Genomic DNA, 19,784 nt, shown 5'->3' with positions numbered 1-19,784 from the left:
TTATTATATGTCTGGGTGTAGTTTTATTTTGGTTATGACTGTTTGGAGTTCTATATGCTTCACTGATCCTGATGTCAGTTTCTGATCTCATGCTTGGGAAATTTTCAGCTATTACTTCTCTAAATATCCTCCTGACATCCTTCATGTTGTCTCCCTCTCTTTCATTAATCCCTATCATTCTTATGTTATTCTTCTTTGCATCGTCTTGCAGTTGTTGAATTGTTGTTTCCTGGTTCCTTGTTATTTTCAAAAGATCTTTCCTTTCCTGTTCACTAGCTGCAATCCTGTCTTCAAGGTCTGAAATTCTATCTTCACTTTCATTAAGGCGGTTTTTACAACTTTCAGTGGAGTTTTTTATTTCCTGTATATCTCTGTGCATCTGCATTATGTATTCTGTTTGTTTCTTATATTGCTCGTCTAGGGATTCTATCTTTTTGTTTAGTTCCTCCAATTTTTTATCTGTGTTTTCTTTAGATATATTTAGAATCTCTTTCATTTCTTTTATCATTTGTTCTTTTATCTGGGAGATTATTTCGAGTTTGAATTTCTTTAAAGCTTCCTGGAGTTGCTTGTCAATTTCAGTGGCTATTGTGTCCGATATATGAGGTGGATGGGATATATTTTCTTCTATATACATCGCTCCTAGGGTTTCTTGAGATGGGCTGGAGGTTTGAGGTTGTAATTTGGTCTTTCGTTTTGTCATTTTCCTATATTTCTGTGTTTCAAGTGTTATTTGAAAGCTTCCTCAGGATCTGTTGAAAATCCCCTTCTATGTTTGGAGCTACTGAGACTCTGGCGCCGCGCTACCCCAAGCCATTAGGCCTACAGAACCAGTGGCCCTCCTCTGCCTGCTCAGAACTCCGCAGTTCCAGACAAGCTGGGCCTCAGGGACACTGTGCGCCCACCTGCCCCTTGGGAGCTCCACAGTTCTTCAATCGCAGCCGGGTTAGGGTACTCACCACAGGCCGCAGTGCTTCAGGAACCTGTGGACCCTCCCTGGTTGCAGAGATATCCACAGTCCTCCAGACACATGAAGAGGCCGATGCAGGCACCCCAAATCTGCCCAGCTCCTCCTCTGCAGACCTATGGCCAGGCGCGGCAGCTAAACAGGCTGGGCTAGGCTGGTAGTGTGGGCCAGCCCACCTATCGGGAGCTCAGCAGGCCTCCAAATGAAGCCGGGAATGGGGAGGCTGATGTGGAAGCCTCAAATCCACCTCTCCCCTTCACTGCACCTGGAAGCCTGAGGGAACTCCAGCAGTCTGGGTGCAGATATCCAGAGTCCTCCAGACACGCAGAGAGGCCAGTGAGGGCACCCCAGATCTGCCCAGCTCCTCCTCTGCAGACCTATGGCCAGGCGCCGCAGCTAAACAGGCTGGGCTAGGCTGGTAGTGTGGGCCAGCCCACCTATCGGGAGCTCAGCAGGTCTCCAAATGAAGCCGGGAATGGGGAGGCTGATGTGGAAGCCTCAAACCCACCTCTCCCCTTCACTGCACCTGGAAGCCTGAGGGAACTCCAGCAGTCTGGGCGCAGATATCCAGAGTCCTCCAGACACGCAGAGAGGCCAGTGAGGGCACCCCAGATCTGCCCAGCTCCTCCTCTGCCTGGATATATTTCTTAAAATTCCAGGCAAGGATTTATTTTTGGAGTAGAATCAGATGGGGATGTTCTTGGAATCTGGAAATTATACCTCACACTCTTCATGAAGAGTGAGCAGAGGCATAGACCTTAATGAGTGCAGGGTACCTTGTAAGAGTCCAAGAGAAGGGAGATGGGAAGGGAACTAGGAGGAGGGTTACTTTTCCATGGGAAGGTAAATTTGATGTTATGGGATGAACTCTATACCTTTGCTTGTAGACTTCCATATTTTAGGTCTTGAGTTGGAGATAAAGGATCACAATTCCCAGTAAAACAAATAGGATAATTTTTTTTTGTTATGATTGTTGAAAACAATCCAGTAGTACCAGAAACTTTTATTGGACCAAAGACCTTTGTTTCTGGATTCCTTGGAAAGTAGGCATTCAATTACCAAATCTATTTTTGATGATATGAAAATTAATTAGTAATATAAAGAAATTATCCTATGAAAACACTACCTTTAATAGCATGTAGTATACCCTTTACTATGTTCATTCCATAATTTGAAACTTTAGTTTTAAAGTAGAGTTGGCCAAAAAAATTTCAGCCCATTTTTGGGATTTTGGTGAGCTAGTTTTCTTTTCTTTTCTTTTCTTTTTTTAAAGAGCAGAATATATTTATTGAAAGAAAGGAACCTTCTGTCTGAGAGAAAGACAAAAGGGGCCCAAGTAGATTGACAAAGGCTGTCTTTTCTAGGGACTTTTATAGAACATAATTGAGGTGAGGTGGGTCCAAGGTGAGGAAAAATGGAAATTTACAAGATAGGCATGAGAGGGACAGAACTATGGATAACCAGTAAGATCACAAGTGTAATTGCTCAGGTAAAATTGATTATATTGGGAGCAAATGGGGGAAGTGAGTCACATAGCAAGTGGGCATGAAAATAGAACTTGGCCTTTGCCTGTAAGGGGTTGGCTTCTTCTGACTTCTTCAAGGTGATGAATATTTATACTTAGAGTACGACCGCATTTATTTTGTCTTGTCTTGAGATCCGGCCCGCAGAGGGAGGTGTTTATCTCCTCAAAGGTTGCAATATATCTGGTCTTCTGAACTGGCTCCTTCAAGCGCCCAGCCCTGTCTGCCTGCCTATAATATTTTATCTAACTTAGCTGCCTATAACATTTCACCTTCTGAAGAAGTAACCTGAACTGCCATGAAGGAGTAGTGGGTGGTAACTGATCTGGCTTGCTTAGGCTGAGGGGGGTCATAGTTTTGGATCAGCAGTTAGAGATACTCTACAGAGTCTCTATCTTGGCTCACTGAGAGACACTAAGCCATTTCATCTTGGGTATGTGAACAGCTTTAAGTCTGGAGGAGACAATGTCAAAGAAACAATTAAGTATGTATGGGCCAAATAATAGAATCAACAGGATAATTGTGAGTATAACTAACAAAGATTTCCACCAAGAGGAGCAAGTAATGGCTTCTCATAAGAAGGATAGGGATAAAGTCCAGGGAAGTTTAGAGTCTGACGTGTCATTGATTTGTCATCTAATTTCTTGAACAGCTATTGAGACAGAAATGTACACACAATTTTCAGTTTTTACAATTGCACAAGCTTGCCTCTCTACTGCTGTTAGAATGTCTAATGCCATCTGATTTTGGAGGATGGCCTTTCTCATTAATTTTTATTTAGGAGAAAGAGAACAGCTCTGGTATCATTTAAGGCCTGTTGAGTATAGTTAGTTAAGGCCCCCACATGTGTCATATAACTGTCTTTGGACAAGATCTGGTGGATCTCAGCAGAAAGAATCTAAAAGGAATCTAGCATATTTGTTATTGGCTTTATCTGTATGTTTATTTGGGGTTTGGCATCCTTTAGACAAGAACAAATTTTAACCAAAGCATGTAAAAGTCCAGAGTTCTTTTCTTTCTCATTTTACATGCCTCTGAAAAAGGAAAATACAAAGAGGCAGGAAAAGATTTGGAGGTCTTCCACCAAGACTGTTGGATGGTGGTCCGAGAAAGGAAACGGAAGCAGCACAGGCTTGATATTTCCTTTAGAGTGCAGAGGACGATCAGAGTCAGTCTGGCCCAGTGAAACGTGCCCTCCAAGTCTTAAGATCATTCATCGACATAGTGTCATTTAACTGGTGGAAGGAGTCCTGTGTTTAATTATAGGATGTATATTTTCTAAGTCTGAGCTAGATTTTATTTAAGAAGACCCATTTTACAGAAGTTTATATTAAAGTCTACGTTGTTCTAATGTTCCTCTCTCTAGCACTTATTGTCCAAATAAAGTCAAGCAAGTACTCCAGTAAATCTAGTTCAATTTCAGCATGTACAAGAAAAGAACAGGAAAACATGTTCCATTAAACAAATACCATAATCTTAAAACTTTCACACATTTTAACTTAGATTTATCATTATTTTAACAAAACTACATAAGAGACAAAGCAATTATAAGCAACGAGCAAAAACAAAGCACAAGGAGTTATAAGCAATGGCCAAAGACATAACAAATTTTGAAGCATGCTTGTTACCTAAATGAGTCCCAGCCCAGAGTTTACAAAACAAATTAAACTCTTGCTACCGTCCAGCGGTCTTGGTGGAAGACCTCCAAATGACTTAGGGGAAAGAAACTCCTAACTGCTAGATTTCCAATATGAGTTCATGTTCTTTGAAAGTGAAGAATGAATTTTAGGAACAATGGAGGTGAAGAGTAGAATATATTCACTGAGAGAAAGAAAGCTACTATCTAAGACACAGACTGGAAGTGCCTCACGTGCGTTACCTGGTTTTCTAATGTAGTATTTCCATGGACAGTAGAATCAAGTGTGTGTGTGTTGGGATGCTTGGTAAGGACATGGTACTGATAAAACCCAGTTGGTGGGATTTGGCTTTTTTCTCCAAGCTAGCAGCAGAAGCTGCTTTAGTTCCACAGCCACAATCTATAGGCCCACCTGAATGGGTAGCTTCCAAACGTTTTGTCCACGATGGGATGAGGTGAGAAAGTATGAATTAATCATAAAACCTCAACATTACTCCTGGGAAAGCAGTCCGAATTCCTAGTATAGGGTCAAGTCTTTTATAAGAACATTGCATTTGAAATTCAAAACTGTCGGTATTATGAGTTCACAGTATCAAAATTTGCTGATGGAGTCCAGAGGCCGCTAACATTAACAACATGTGGTTTGTATTTTACAGATATAAGACAGTTAGTCTGCATATTTGAACATTTTTTTCCCTAAATATTTTCCCTATTTAATGGGAGGGCTGACATGGTAGAACAGTATGCAAGGTACATACAGAACTTCTTGGCTTTGAATTAGTTGTAACAAAATGCATGAATATCTGAGTTAAAGATAATGCCATCCATTCTGGGTGCTCTAGCATGGTTCCTGACAATCTGAAGTTTGACAAGGAAAAGATTAGCCCAAAACTGCATCACCTTGTTTAATTCAGGGCAGTAAAAACTCTGTACATTTGCTATTCTACAGTCTACATAGATATTGTAGAAAACAATTAAGAAATGACGTGATTCATGATTTTCAGAAGTTTTTTTTATAGCGCTAGAGATGGATGTGAACAAACCTAAGACAATAGAAAACCAGGCCTTTTAAACTAAAAATATAGGCGTAGAGCAAAATCACCATATAAAGAAGATAATGTTGTGGATTCTGAGGAAATAAAAGAGGGCTTTCTCATGACGTTAAAAGCTTTTAAAGAATCAAGGAATTTAAATATGCCTAGTTAATTGATCTATTCCTTCACTGATTTAATCAACAGATACTACTTTAGAATTTTCATTATGTGCAAATTATGCTGATAGGTATTACACTAATGAGTCATCCAATCATGTAATGGAGACATTAATAAAAATAGATACTTGATTATCATATTACTTAATGTGAACTGATAATATATTCTAAGAGAAAATAATTGGCCAACTTGATATGTAACAGTGAAAACAGAATTAGCAAAGGACTCTAGAGAATGAAATTTGATATGATATCTATAAAAACAAGAAGATGTTGACTAGTGATTAAAAAGTGGTTAGATGCATGAATATCTGAGTTAAAGAGAATGATTCACTTATTGATTTCACGATACAAATGACTGGGAATGATAATTTTATCAGGTTTTCTACATAAAGAGAGAATATATTTGTTGGACTCACATACACAGTTTGGAACAAGGCATATATATATATATATATATATATATATATATTCATACATTATATGAATATATACATTAAAATGCCATATATATTAGAATTATACATTATGTATTATTGGAATAGAAACATTAAAATACAGCTTGGAATGAATTATTATGTCATTGAAAACTATGGATTTTCTATTTTAAAAATTTGCATTTAGTCATGTATTTTTTTTCTCTTCTCATATAGTAGCTTTTCAAATCTCCAAACAATTGAAATTTCAGTTTTCTTTCTCCTTTATTTCCAGAAAGAGATAATTTATAGGACAAATGTCATTTAACTATACACAGTCATTGAAACTTGATACTCATATTTAACTTATTTTTTTCCCAGGGATTGAACTAATTACTTGCTCTTGCCAGGCCCTTATATCGCTAAGCTAAATCCCCAGTTCCGGAAATTTAACTTTTAAGGAAGTTACTTTTTTCAGTGTGTTTTATGAGAGTCAAAGTATTTCATCTTTCCATGTTTTTCTTTATGCATTAATCTTTTGCCTCAGAATACTTAAGATTTCATCAGTTTTCTTTTTATTAATTAAATTTATTGGTACATTTTAAATATACTTAATGATCATATTCATCATAGGAATTTGTACCTGTACATGATGTGTCTTAATTCTTTTTTCCTATTCCCCTACCCTCCTTTGAAACCCACTTCCCCTCCTTATTTACAAAAGACTTGTTCCCATTTTTCCCTCTTTTCTCATTCTTTTCTTTTCCCTTTCTTTCTTTTCTCCTCTCTCTCCCTGATTCCCCTTCTCCTTTGAGCAATTTTTTCCCCTGTTTCATAATAACTACTTTACATTTTGGTCCGCATTTAAAATTTCAGTTTATCACAACCAAGCATGAAATATTTACATATGTATGTTCAATTTATTTCACTTAAGAGTATGGTCTCAAGGTGCATACATTTACCTCCAAATGTATCAACTCTATCCTTTGTGGCCGAATAGCACTCTATTGTATAAAAACCACATCTTCTTTATACATTCATCAGTCAGTGAGCCTCTGGGCTATTTCCAAGACTTATTTGCTTCAAACTGTGCTGCTATAAACATAAGTGTGCCTATATATCACTGTGGTATGATGATTTTTAATTCTTTTTAATTCTTTGGGAAGATACCAAGTTGGGTCCAATAGAACCTCTACTTTTTTGAGGAATCGCCACACTGATTTCCACAGTTGCATCAGTCTACACTTCCACCAACAGTGGAGAAGGGTTCCTTTTTCCCCACAGCCCATCCAGAATTTGTTATCAGTTGATTTCTTGATAATAACCATATTCTTTCTGGAGTGAGTTAGAATCAACAACTGGGATTTGTCATATTAAAATGCTTTTGCACAGCTAAAGAAATCAACAACATAGTGAAGAGAAAATCCACAGAAAGGGAAACATTTTTTCCTGTTCTTTCTCAGACAATAACTCATATCTAGACTATATTAAGAACTCAAAAAAATCATGCTCCTCAGATTTAAAGACCCAATCAAAAAATGGGCATCCAAAATGAATAGACACTTCTCAGATGAAGAAGTAGAAATGGCAAATAAATACATAAAAAGATATTCAGAATCACTGGTCATTTGAGAGACGCAAATTAGAGAAAATGAGGTTTCATTACTCCAGACTAATAATTTTACTTTTATTTCTTGGTGAATGTAGATTTATTTCAGTGACATGTTCTTGATTTCTGGAGCTGATGTGTCATTTCTTTGGCTATCTTTCTTATGGTTTTGAATCTAATCTGATAATTTTGAACAATAATTTTGAATAATAGAACATCTTAAGTTTTATATTTTAAGTAATTATAATTCTTTTTTTCTGTTAAGGTTTCCTTCAGCTTTACATGAATTTCTGTCCATCTATACATACCTCAATTCAAAGTCATCGTTAGATGAATGTATATTGTAGTACGCATGGTACTAAACACGTAAGCACGTGTAAAACATAAATATGATTACATATGTTGCTATCTTTCTAATTTATTAATTAACTTCTGAAGGTAGAAGCCATGTTTATAATTGTCTTGTATTTCTCTAGAGTGCCCACTACAGGGATCAGTACAAAGCAGATCCTCAATAAATTTTAGTAAGTGGAATTAAAATAATATTTTAGTAAAACTTTGCAGTACTTTGGGACAGAGGGTCCTTTAGATTTTAATTATAAGTAAAAATACCTTTAATTTAAATAACAAATTAAAAAGCCAATTAGTATGCCCTTTTTGTTCCAATTTTTAAAGAGAAAATAGGTCATGTCCTCAATTACTAGATTGACATATTACAATATGTCAGATATATTACAATATATCTGATAAAATAGTAAAGCTTTTTATGGTAACAGTCCTATTTTAAATAAAATTTCCTTATATGAGCTTTGAAAATGGTTTAATTGGACTAGAAAAATTATATCATATTATATAAAATTATATCATATTAATACCATATTATGTTAAAATTATATTGTTATATTATGTTAATGGAAAGCTACCTTACTTTTATTGCAGTTAAGCTTAGCATTCTTATTATAAAAACATCCCCCATGAAATTGTCACTATACCACCTCATTTCCTTGACAGATATGCACAATTTTCCTCATTTCTAAGCTATTTCAAAAGAGATACGTGACTGAGACTGAAAGCTCTCAAACCAGCCATTTAATCTTCTGATACCTCATTCTAACAGTTTATTGAAAATTACTACCTAGAAAACCTAATTATCTCCTATGAGTGACATTGTACTTAATTTAGCTGACTGACTTACTGATAGCACGGTGTGAGCATTTCGTTGTCTACCCATAATTCCAGAGCATAAAAACAGTGAAGATTTGTATGTGAAAAACATCACTGTACATTCATAAGGCCATAGCTTATGCTATATAATTATGCTTATATAATTTAGTTTATGTAACACGATATTTTCAGGTACCAAACTCTTCTCATCAATTGAAACCATATGAGATAAAATTTGCTAAAACCAAATAGAACTCTTTGAATATTGCTGTGCAGTTTCAAATTTAAGTGTATGCTAGTCGTCATCCTTTCACATGTGTTTCTACTTCCACTCCTACTCTTCTCTTACTTAGGAAAGATGTTTTTGTCTTAGTAAAAGTAACTCAGATTTTGCGCTGGGGTGGTTGAAACCAGCTCTGTGGCGAAGATAGCTCGATTTATAATGGGGGTGTTAGAGTGTTGTGCATATCTTGAGGAGACAAAACAGAACCACGTATGCTAGTTTAAGAAGCTAAGATTTTATTTTAGAGGTAACTGGGAACTAAAGAAAAATAAATAACTTCGTGTTAATTTTAAATGTATTTGCTAAAACATACATTATTTAAATGTATACATTTTTTGGCCATATGCTTGATATATCAGTTAAAGTTTTCTAAAACTCTTAAAATTGTGTAGCATTTTAATTGTTTTTCAATATTTATTTCTCCCTTTATTTGTTTTTAATTGAAACACAGAAAATAGTATATCTTTTCTCCTGCGGCTTATAAGTGTTTCTAAAGAAAAATAGTTTGTTGAGGTATATCATAATAACATAAAGAAATCACTTTCTGTCTAAATAATGTGATCAGACAACTCCAGACTTTCATCTTAATGAAGCCTAGAACAGCACAGACATTTATTATGTAGTGAAGCTTGATGAGTACGGTAAAAGCTATCATAGATTCTGTCTTGGATTAGTAATTTGTTTTGCCAGGTGTGGTAGTAAGTAAATAAATAAACCTTTCCTTGATTGTACCTGCACAACAAATGATACAAAGGCTATCACTCACCAGATTTATTTTATTTCAAAATAAGATAATAAATTATTGAACGAAAGCCGGAAAGCCAGTCAGGCTAATCTCAACACCAGACCTGAAACGATTAAATGTCTCCATTGTATAGGAGCTCATATTTGGTTGATGAACTGATTTGAATCTTTTACATACTTCATTTGAATTATGTCCTTGATTAGAGCTACCTTGGCAGTAATAAATTACTTCATTAAACAAGTAGCTAATTAAATAAGTACCTAGATACCAATAAACAACTGAACATAGAAACCAGAGATGTTTGACAGAAATTGAATAAAGGTACAACTGAGCGTCATTGTTTTGTTTCTCTTGGCAAATATTACCTCTTTCATCTAAACAACTGAGATTATAATGCAGCCCATGTAAGGTTGGAGGAAATTAATGGGAGTCTTGCATGGTCAACTTTTTGGCACAGCTATCAAAGGTGACTGATATTTGGATAGACTTTCCATTCCTAAACCATCTTCTACTCTCTTCTTTAACATAAAATGTACCCTGCTTCCACAAAGGGCTTCCGCTTTGTGAGAAAATATTAAATAATGGAAATGTAACATGACTGCTATACTATTACCAGACATAAGTATTTTAACTGAAGTCTTACATAAAAACCTAAACTAGCGGAAATTTTAGTTTCATGTCACTGAAAAACAAAATAACATCTGGAATGCAGTTTTGTAGGGGTCAAAATCTAAGCAAGTTGTAAATGTAAGGAATTTGTTTTTGATACTGGAAATATAATGAGAAATAAGATAATTAAAGGATTTTCTTGTCATCCTCTCATAATTGAATTTTATTCTGAAAATTATTTCAGATATTAGGGAAAGTGGTGACCTTTAAAGGATTTCTCTGTAATAGCATGATCAGGTTTCAATTTTAGAATGATTTGAAAACCCGGTAAGAATATTAGTTAATTAATTCTAAGATTAAGCAATTCATAGATATGACTCCTTGCTGATTCCCTTGAGTGCACCTCCAGTATTTTGGCTAGCTAGGTCTCTACAATGGTCTCATTTCAAGGATTGTATACTCCCAGCAGCAATTTACATGTTTCAAAGGCAACTGCCTTGAGTCTCTGAACCTGAATGACTCTGTGACATCAGGATCTATAGATTAGGCTGGCTTTTCATGATCTGTTCTCACTATGATGTTCTCTCCTCACTCTTTCCCACTCTATAGTCCATGGCATAGCTGTTTACTCCTTTATCCACCAGCTGAAATAATTTTAACTTGCTATATTTGCTTCTGCATTTGCATCCAGGTCATTGAAGAAAAACATGAAATTTTATGCTGATCTTTAACAGTGTCTAACAATTCTACCTGATTTTTTTCTATTAGACTCCTTTCAATATTTCTTTAGTGTTCTGCTCATGAAAGTTGCCTTTTTTATTTACTTACATGTATCTATATTTCACCCTTAATCTTAAAAGTTATATTCATCAACACAATTATAAGTCGTCTGTCATTTGATTTCAACATTAGCTGTTCCTCTGGCTTTCGTCATGTCTTCTGAATAAACTGTATTTACTTTAATGCTATACTGTCAATTTTCCATGTCTGTGACAAAATATTTGGGGGGAACAAATTAACAGAAGGAAGATTTATATAGGCTTATAGTTTTAGAGACTTCAGTTCATTTTACATTTTCTAACTTCTGTGTCCTTGTGTTTCCTTCTGGATAGTTTCTTCTGAACTTTCCTTTAGTTTTCAAAGTATGGCTTTAACGAATCCATTAAGCCCACATAATAGTTTCATGGTGTTGCTATTACTGATGCTTTTTCAATTCCACTCTACCTTCTTTTATATGTTTTCATTCCTTATCCAATTTCTAAATTATTTTATTTACTGGATCACAGGAGACATGATTATTTTAAATTCAGTGTCATAACCTGCTTGATGGGTCTGATTTTATTGTCATTTAATTCTATCTTTTCTTAAAGTTATCTTCCCAGGGAGTAGATTGTTTTTATTGTATAAAATACACTATTAAAAATTGTAGGATAAGTTGTAAGCAGTCCAAAAATGGAAAAGATTGTGGGCTTCTTCAGAATTCTTACAAAGCACCAAATTAGGATTCTAAACTAAGCACATAAGGGCTACCTGTACCCTATTCCCATTTGCAGGGTACCGAGCTCCAGATTGTGTTTTGTTCAGTATGCAAAGATTCCTCAAACTCATTTACTTTAGCTTCCCAACCTCTCACCCACCTTCTCCAGAATCAGCTACAATCGTCAGAGGAAAAGAAGTCTCAGCTCCTGGGCTCATCATCTGGGGTTTTCATCTCTTCTTAGATCATGGCTCAATTAATTCTTGAAAAACAATTAAAGAGTACAATGAAACTCTAAGTATATATTCAGATTAAACCACTTTCTCTCTTTTTTGCTTTCTGCTTCTTCAGAAAGATAGTGTTACTTTTGTATAGCTTTTGGAGTTTATCTAGAGGAAAAATTGGCCTCAAATATGTATTTATTCTGCCATTACTGGAATGGAAAGTCCTAACAGGCCTTTCTTTCCTTGGGTTTTATAATGGCACTTCCATTCTCTAAGCTCTTAGCTTTTTCACCCCTGCCCCTGGTTACTTGTCCTTGTCTTTCTAGCCTATAAATGCTGCTGGATGCCTGGGCTCATTTCTCACCCTTCTCCTTCTATGTCAAACTTTCTCTTTAAATTGTTGTTTCTTAGCTTCAAGTAATTCCTGTGTAAGTTTATATCCAGCTCAGTTTTCTCTCTTAACCTCCAGATTTATAAATTGACTATTCAACATCTTTATTTAGCTGTCAGTAAACACTTTTCCTTAATACCTCCCAAACTGAACTTGGACTCCTCTCAGACTAGCCGCTGCTCCAGTGTCTTCTATCATGGGAACTACTGACTCCATTCTTCTGGTTGATAGGTTAAAGAACTTGTTGCCATCCTTGACTTCTCAATTTTCTTTTTATATCTCACGTCCAAACCACCCAGAATTTTATTGGTGTTACTGTCAAGATGTATACCAAGTACTCACGCTATTTCTCTGAACCTTTTATATAACACGCTGGACAGAAATTCTGAGTTACTATAACATCTTTACTGTTTCTCCTGTTCCTACAATTGCATGTACTACCCCTCTACAATATTTTCTAATGTCAGCAATAAGGATGATCATTTAAGTCAATGAAAGGCCTAATATGCTTACTTGGCAAGTGCTGGGTTGTGAGTTTGATCCATGGCATAAATAAACAAACAAACAAATAAATAAATGGAGTAATATCTTTTGTAGTACCTGTAGGAATTCTGCTAAATTTTAAAAATATGTTATCTTTTTAAAACCTCCCACACACCCTTATCAGGGAGTATTATTAAATGCCTTCATGTTATAGGTAAAGAACTGAAGCAAATAGTTACCTGATAAAACTTCCCAAATTACACAGCTGAATGTAACAGAGCTGATTGGAAACTGACAAATGGCCTTTCTGCTTCAGAATAAATCTCACAGTAAATCAGCATCACCATCTATCTTTATGGCCTCAAATGACCTGCTAGATAGCCCTTTGTAAAAATCCTGAGTTACTATGCTCCAGCCAATAGTCTTCTTGTCAGTTCTCAAATTTCCTGAGCACATCCCTATCTCTGGGTCTTTTCTCTTACTTTTTCTGATGCCTGACTAATTCTATTCCTGCCACCCAGATGTATTACCCTTTGAGCTTTTTCCTGCTCAAACAATGCATTATGAGATCTGCCTACCATATTTAGAATCCTTTCATGAATCTCAGTCTCCCTTTGCAGATTGAACTCTGTCTACAGTACCAATCATCATCCAATTTATATGTTCTTAAGGATGATAGTGACTCAGTGTAGCTTGTTCATTTACATATCTTTTGAATCTAAAACAATGTCTGGCAGAGATCATTCAAATTTTTGTTGAATTAATGGATGAATACATGGACAACCTAAAATACTTAGATACTTGATAGCACAGTTACTTGGACAGATTGAGCCGAAAGTGTAGCAGCTTTTTAGCAACAATTTTTTTTGTGTGTGTGATGGAATAAGTGGCAGCAGGGGCAGATAATAAGCACTGTGATAAGATAAGGTCCTTGGCTTTGTCCTCAGTGAAACTGTCATCATGCCTAATAGAATACATCACCTTGGATCTCTATTTTCTTTTCTGTAAAAATGTGCATTGAAGGAAATGCTTACTTAAGGATGTAATAAATTACAGAATACGGCAGATTTGATAGGGCTACAGACCTGACTGGTAGAAAAATCAACTCGGTAAGTAAAGATGTGATGTTTGTGTATAACCCTCACTCCTCCTCCGGAATTTAAGGCAAAGTCTGAGACAAATGTGGTTATCACACTCTTGGGGCAGTGGTGCTACTGATCTCTAGATGGTGGAGACCATGGATGCTACAGAGCATTCTAAAGCGTTCAGTGTTCCCACCAAAGAATCATTGAACTCAGAATGTCAAATGCCAAGTTTGAAAACCCTTAGTGTACAAGTGAAGCTACTCTGATTTTAGGATGAGATTGCAGAAAAAACTTAGCTAAAATGGGCAAAGCTAGAAAACAGGGGTTACTAATCCAAAAAACAAAGTCTTATTCTGCAGGAACAAAGATTCTTGCAGGAGAGCTGCTAACAGGAATATCAACACAGTAGTGGGTGGCATCATCTGTGAACTTGGAAGACAATGACCACAGATGGACTGGCCTTTATCTCAGTTCAGGCTCATGTGGCTTTCCCTGGGGCATTTGGTGATTACGCACATCCTGACCCAATTGTTGCTAATTGCAGTAAGGAGCCTGCTCTATCACTGAGGTGAAATATCATCAAGTTTTAGAGGAAATAAATATACAAGATGCTCCATAAAACTAATCTCTACTTTTTTGGCACCCAACTCCATCAAACATTGATGAGGCAAGCAGGAAACCTAACGAAAATAATACAAGGAAATCTTTTCATCAACACCCATGCCTAATGTCTCAGCTATCAGGTCATTTTTTTGGCTTCTCTAAGGGGAATCTGCACCTGCAGTCAACATAGGAAACTGATTTTAAACAAGGCAAGAAGTAATTTTTACCACATGGCCCCTATCAGCTAAGCGTTGCCAACTCTGCCTCAATTAAGATGTACTGGTTTTTAAATGTGTTTACATTATAGCCCAGTGATGGCAACCTTTTAGAGTTTGCAGTGATAACAAGCGGCCAGCTACAGCGTGCATGCCACTGTCGCCACCACCGTTGTAGCCCGTCTGTCTCACAGACAAGCAGACACACACATCCCTTTAAACACATTGAACTTCAGGGTTTTTTCATGATGTAACCATCTACTCTATTTTTCAAAGGAGCATAACACAATTTATATGAGATCAAACATCTTTGTACATTGACTAAAATAGCAGTGGAATACAGTTTTTTCTCTTAACTTTGATAACCGACCATTTTATAACATTTCCTTGTTTGGTATACTCAGAAGGTTTAGACGAGAATAAATTTTTTCTACACCCTTTGAAATGTTTTGGTGAAGAAGAGAACTCTTTGATAAAGGAAAACCCTCAGGAACGTAAATGCCATGAGGGACATTTACTGAGGTAAGAGGAGTTGCGTGATGAGCGTGTGAAAGCAGAGATGGGGTAGGGTAGGGCAGGATATCCTCTTCATCAAACATTATACATTGCTTTCCTCATCATTAACGTAGCAGAGTCACTCAAATTGTCCTGACTCAAATACTTAGAGGACCATAAACTGAACCCACCCTTCCATTAGGTTCAAAGCAAAGCGATTGCACAAGGAAGCCCGTAATGTCCTGTCCAGAGAATGTAGCAAGATAATGAGAATTAAAAATGGTCCGGTGGCTCTGTGAATAGGTTAAAGTACTTCGGCAAGGTGCAGAGGAAACATAAACGATCCAAACGCTGGAGAGAAACATGGCTTAGCGAGATTGTTTGTACTAGAATAAGCTCATTCTTTTTTAATTTCTGTGTTGCATTTACTTCTGACTCTTGAGTAGAAAAGCAAAATCAGGCAGAATATGAACAAGCATTTCACTAGTGCTTTAGTATTGTTCCCAATAAATAATTATTTTATAAATATCATGTAATAAGCACCTAATTACACATCAAATACTGGCTAAGAGATGCAAAACATAGAAACAAAATAAGAAAAACCTTTCTAAACTCCAGTAATTTATAATGGTATTAGAGGTAACAGATACATAATTACTCTATAGTTAAAAACTGGTTGGAAAATTAAGGTCCATGAACTATACATCTAACCCAGTGCATTTTTTTGTGAATAAAATTTTATCAGAACATTCTGTTCATTTACATATTATCTATGGCCGTCTTCATTACACCAGAGAGGCTAAATAACAGAAAAGAGGATCCCAGGTGAGAAAGTCTGAAATATTTTACACAAAAAGTTTGCTAAACCTTGACTTGCAATGCTGTCATACACATGGGAATAAATACAAACATTATTGCATGTAATCATCCATGTCCTTGTCCACTGAGGTAAAATATTATCCATATTTTAAATAAAATAATATAACTTAAATGATTTTTAAATACTAATATAGTTAAAATAATTTTAAATATATATTTACCAGCACGTGTATACAGACAAAATTATTGCATTTTTTGGGTGGAGTTGGTCCATGAACATCTTAATTCTCTTCACTTCCTATCCCTCTTTTCTCCCTCCTAACTTCTTCCATTTTTTGTCCTCTTCCCTTTGGATAAGATGTATCTCCTTGTTTCCTATTATTGTATATATCTCTTGTATATCTCTTTCCTTCATATTTTGGGTATCTGATACAAGAAAAACCATATGATATCCAATTTTGTATGTCTGCTTTATTCCACTTAATGTTATGTTCTCAAGGTGAATTCATTTTTCTACAAATGACTCAGATTTCTTCTTCTTAATACCACAGTAGTATTCCACTTGTAAATATCGTCATTTTTTTTCTCTTTTTATTTTAAAGCGGAAAAAGAATAGACAAATCAAGAAAAAAAAAACAAGTAGCAACAACAAAAGCAAAATGACAACAGCAACAACAACAAACAATAGCGGTATAGGATTTCAAACCAAGATGGTAGGAATTTAACAATGGTAGTTATACTGCATATTGTTATCTTCAAAGTAGCTGCTTAGACTACAAGATAAAGACATGCAAAATTGTTCAAACAACATAATTTCCATTTGAACAGTTTCTTTTCCTTTTACTATATCGATTGTAACTTTTGGATCATATTTATTCTTTGGGTCTTACACTAGCAAGACAATATGGTATTTACACATGCAAGTTGGATTTATTTCATTTATGAATATAGTTTCTAGTTGCATTCATTTACCTATGAAACCTTAAGTTTGTTATTCTTTATGGCTGACAAAGTATTCCATTGTATAAAAATACCACATTTTAAAAAAAATCTATTCCTTGTTGGGCATTCGGGTTGTATTGATATTATAAATTGTGCTTCTATATTGGGTACACATATACTGCTGTGGTATGATGTTTTCAGTTCTTTTGGGAAAATACCCAGAAGGAGAATAGCTGTGTCAAATGGAACCTCTAAACCAAGTTTTTTGAGGAATTTTCACACTGATTTCCACCAGTCTATACTCCTACCTATAATGGAGAAGGGTTCCCTTTTCCCCACAGCCCTGCCAGCATTTGTTATTGGTTGATTTCTTGACATTAGCCATTCTTTCTGGTGTGAGATAATATCTCAGTGTTGTTGTAATTTACATTTCTTGAATGACCAATGATGTTGAACATTTTTTCATATATTTACTTGTCATTTGTGTTTCTTCATCTCAAAATTGTGTATCTATATCAATGCCCATTTTTGGATTGGGCTTTTGAATTTGGGGGGCCTGATTTTTTAAAAAATTCTTTATACGTTATAGATGGAAGTCCTTTGTCTGAGGTACAGTTGACAAAATCTTTTCCCAATCTTTGGATTTTCTTTTCACTCTGTTGGTGATTTCTTTTGATGTGCAAAAACTTTTAACAGGATAAGATACCAGTTGTTGATTCTTTGAAGTACTTTCCGAGAAGTTTGGTTTTTGTTCATGAACTCTGCCTATACCCATGTGTAGAAATTTCTACCTACTTTGTCTTCCAGTAGGTTTAGTATTTCTGTTTTAATATTTAGATCTTTGATCCACTTTGATTTTAATGCATGGTGATAGGCATGGGTCTAGTTCTTTTTTTTTTTTTTTTTTTTTTTTTTGTCTTTTTTGAGCGGGGGTCTCCTTACGCAGTTCAGGCTGGCCTTGAGCTCACTTTGTAGCTCAGGCTGGTCTCAAACTCGCAATGGTCCTCCCACCACAGCCTCCTGAGTGCTGGGATTACAGGCGTGAGCCACCATGCCAAGCTTGGCTTGAGTCTAGTTTAAGCCCAGTTTTTCTAACACCACTTATTAAAGAGCTTACCTTTCTTCCAGTGTACATATTTGGCCCCTTTGTAAAATGTTAAGGTACCTGAGTATGTTTGGAATAGTGTATGCATCTTCTAGTCTGTTACCACTGATACTCGGGTCTTTTTTTTTTTTTTTTTTTTTTTTTTTTTTTTTTTTGCCACCATCTAGCTGATTTTATCATAGGAGTTTTTTGTATAATTTCAGGTCTGGGATTCTGATGCCTCTTGCCTTGCCTTTGTTGCCCAGGATTGCCTTTCTTATTCTAGGTTTCTTATGGTTCCATACGAATTTTAAGAATGATTTATGGAATTTTGATTAAGATTGCACTAAATCTGTATAACAGTTTTAAGAGTTCAGCCTTTTTTTTTACAATGTTATTTCTTCCTATCCATGAGCAATGATATCTTTCCATTTTCTGAATTCTCCTTCAATTTCTTTTTTCAGAATACTGTAATTTTCAATGTGTAAATCTTTTACTTCCTTTCTTAGATTGATTAAGTGTTTTTTTTTTTTTTTTCTGTTATTGTAAAGGGTGTGGTTTCCCTTATTTCCCCTCTCAGTGAGTTTGTTGTGTACAGGAATGCTATTGACTTTTTAGTGTTGACTTTGTATCTAGCTGTGCTGCTAAATTTGCTTATTAAGTTGAAAAGTTTATTGGTAGAGTTTTTAGTGTCTTCTATGTAGAGTGTCATCTCACCTGCAAATAATGATAATTTAACTTCTTTCTTTCCTATCTTTATTCCTTTTATTTCTCTCTCTTGTCTAATTGCTCTTGATAATGTTTCCAGAACTATATTGAATAGAAAATACTACAACTTCCTTATCCTTTCATCTGTTGATGAACCTATAGGCTGCTTCCAAGATTTAACTATTGTGAATTGTACTATAAACATGAATATGATATCAGAGTAATACTTGTTTTCAGGAATGACTTTGGGAGTATTGCATCCCTTTCAATTTCATTAGGGTTTCATCAAGGCATTAGATCTTCAAATTTCTTGTAGAATTCAGCTGTGAATTCATCATACCTCAGCTTTTCTTGATTGGTAAGCTTTTGGCATATTTTCTATTTCACTGACTGATACTGGATTGTTTAGAATTTTTATATCTTCTTAATTCCGTTTTGATAATTCATATGTATACATGGATCTATCCATTGCTTCTGTGTTTTATGTTATTAGAGTACAGTTTCTCAAAGTAGGTATTGATCATCTTTTGATTTTCCACCAGATCTGTTGTTATTTCACCCTTCTCATTCCTAATTGTGAGAATCTGAGTCTTTTTTCCCCCTTTTTGAAATGGCTGACTATGAGATTATAATTTTTATTGAATCTTTCAAAGAACCAACTTTTCAACTCATTATTCTTTGTATCTTTTTAGTTTTAATTGGATTAATTTTCTGTTCTTATTTTAATAATTTGTTTCCTCACATGAGTTTGTGTATGATTTGCTCTTCTTGTTCTAGAAGATTGAGGTTGAAACTTAGGTTGTTTATTTAAGCTTGTTCTATTTTTCTAGTATGAGAATTTGCCACTGTAAATTTCTCTCTTAGGACTCCTGTCACTGCATCCCATAAATCCTAGTATGTTTTATTGCAGTATGATTTAATTGTAAATATTGTTTAATTTTTTTCTTTAATTTCATCCGTGACACACTGATTATTCAGGAAGGGGTTAATTTACAGATTTTTTATTTTTTTTAATTTTTAATTTTTTTATTTTAAAGAGAATAAAACAAAAGAGAACACAACAAAGCAAATCAGAACAGAACAATGCAAGCAACAC

General features: G+C 35.3%; 1 long non-coding RNA gene across 1 annotated transcript in view; it reads right to left on the bottom strand.

The window, feature by feature from the left end:
* Positions 1 to 19,784, bottom strand: part of LOC134472675 (uncharacterized) — a 141,598-nt gene that overhangs the window by 68,914 nt on the left and 52,900 nt on the right. Inside the window, exon 2 of the long non-coding RNA XR_010042591.1 lies at positions 11,800 to 11,901. This is a non-coding gene — a long non-coding RNA (uncharacterized LOC134472675). The remainder of the gene's footprint in view (positions 1 to 11,799; positions 11,902 to 19,784) is intronic.

This window comes from Cavia porcellus, unplaced genomic scaffold (genome assembly GCF_034190915.1).
Source record: "Cavia porcellus strain 051 isolate PalLab524CR breed Dunkin Hartley unplaced genomic scaffold, mCavPor4.1 scaffold_24, whole genome shotgun sequence".
Taxonomy (NCBI): Eukaryota; Metazoa; Chordata; class Mammalia; order Rodentia; family Caviidae; genus Cavia; species Cavia porcellus.
This window is presented reverse-complemented; position numbering and strand designations above follow the sequence as displayed.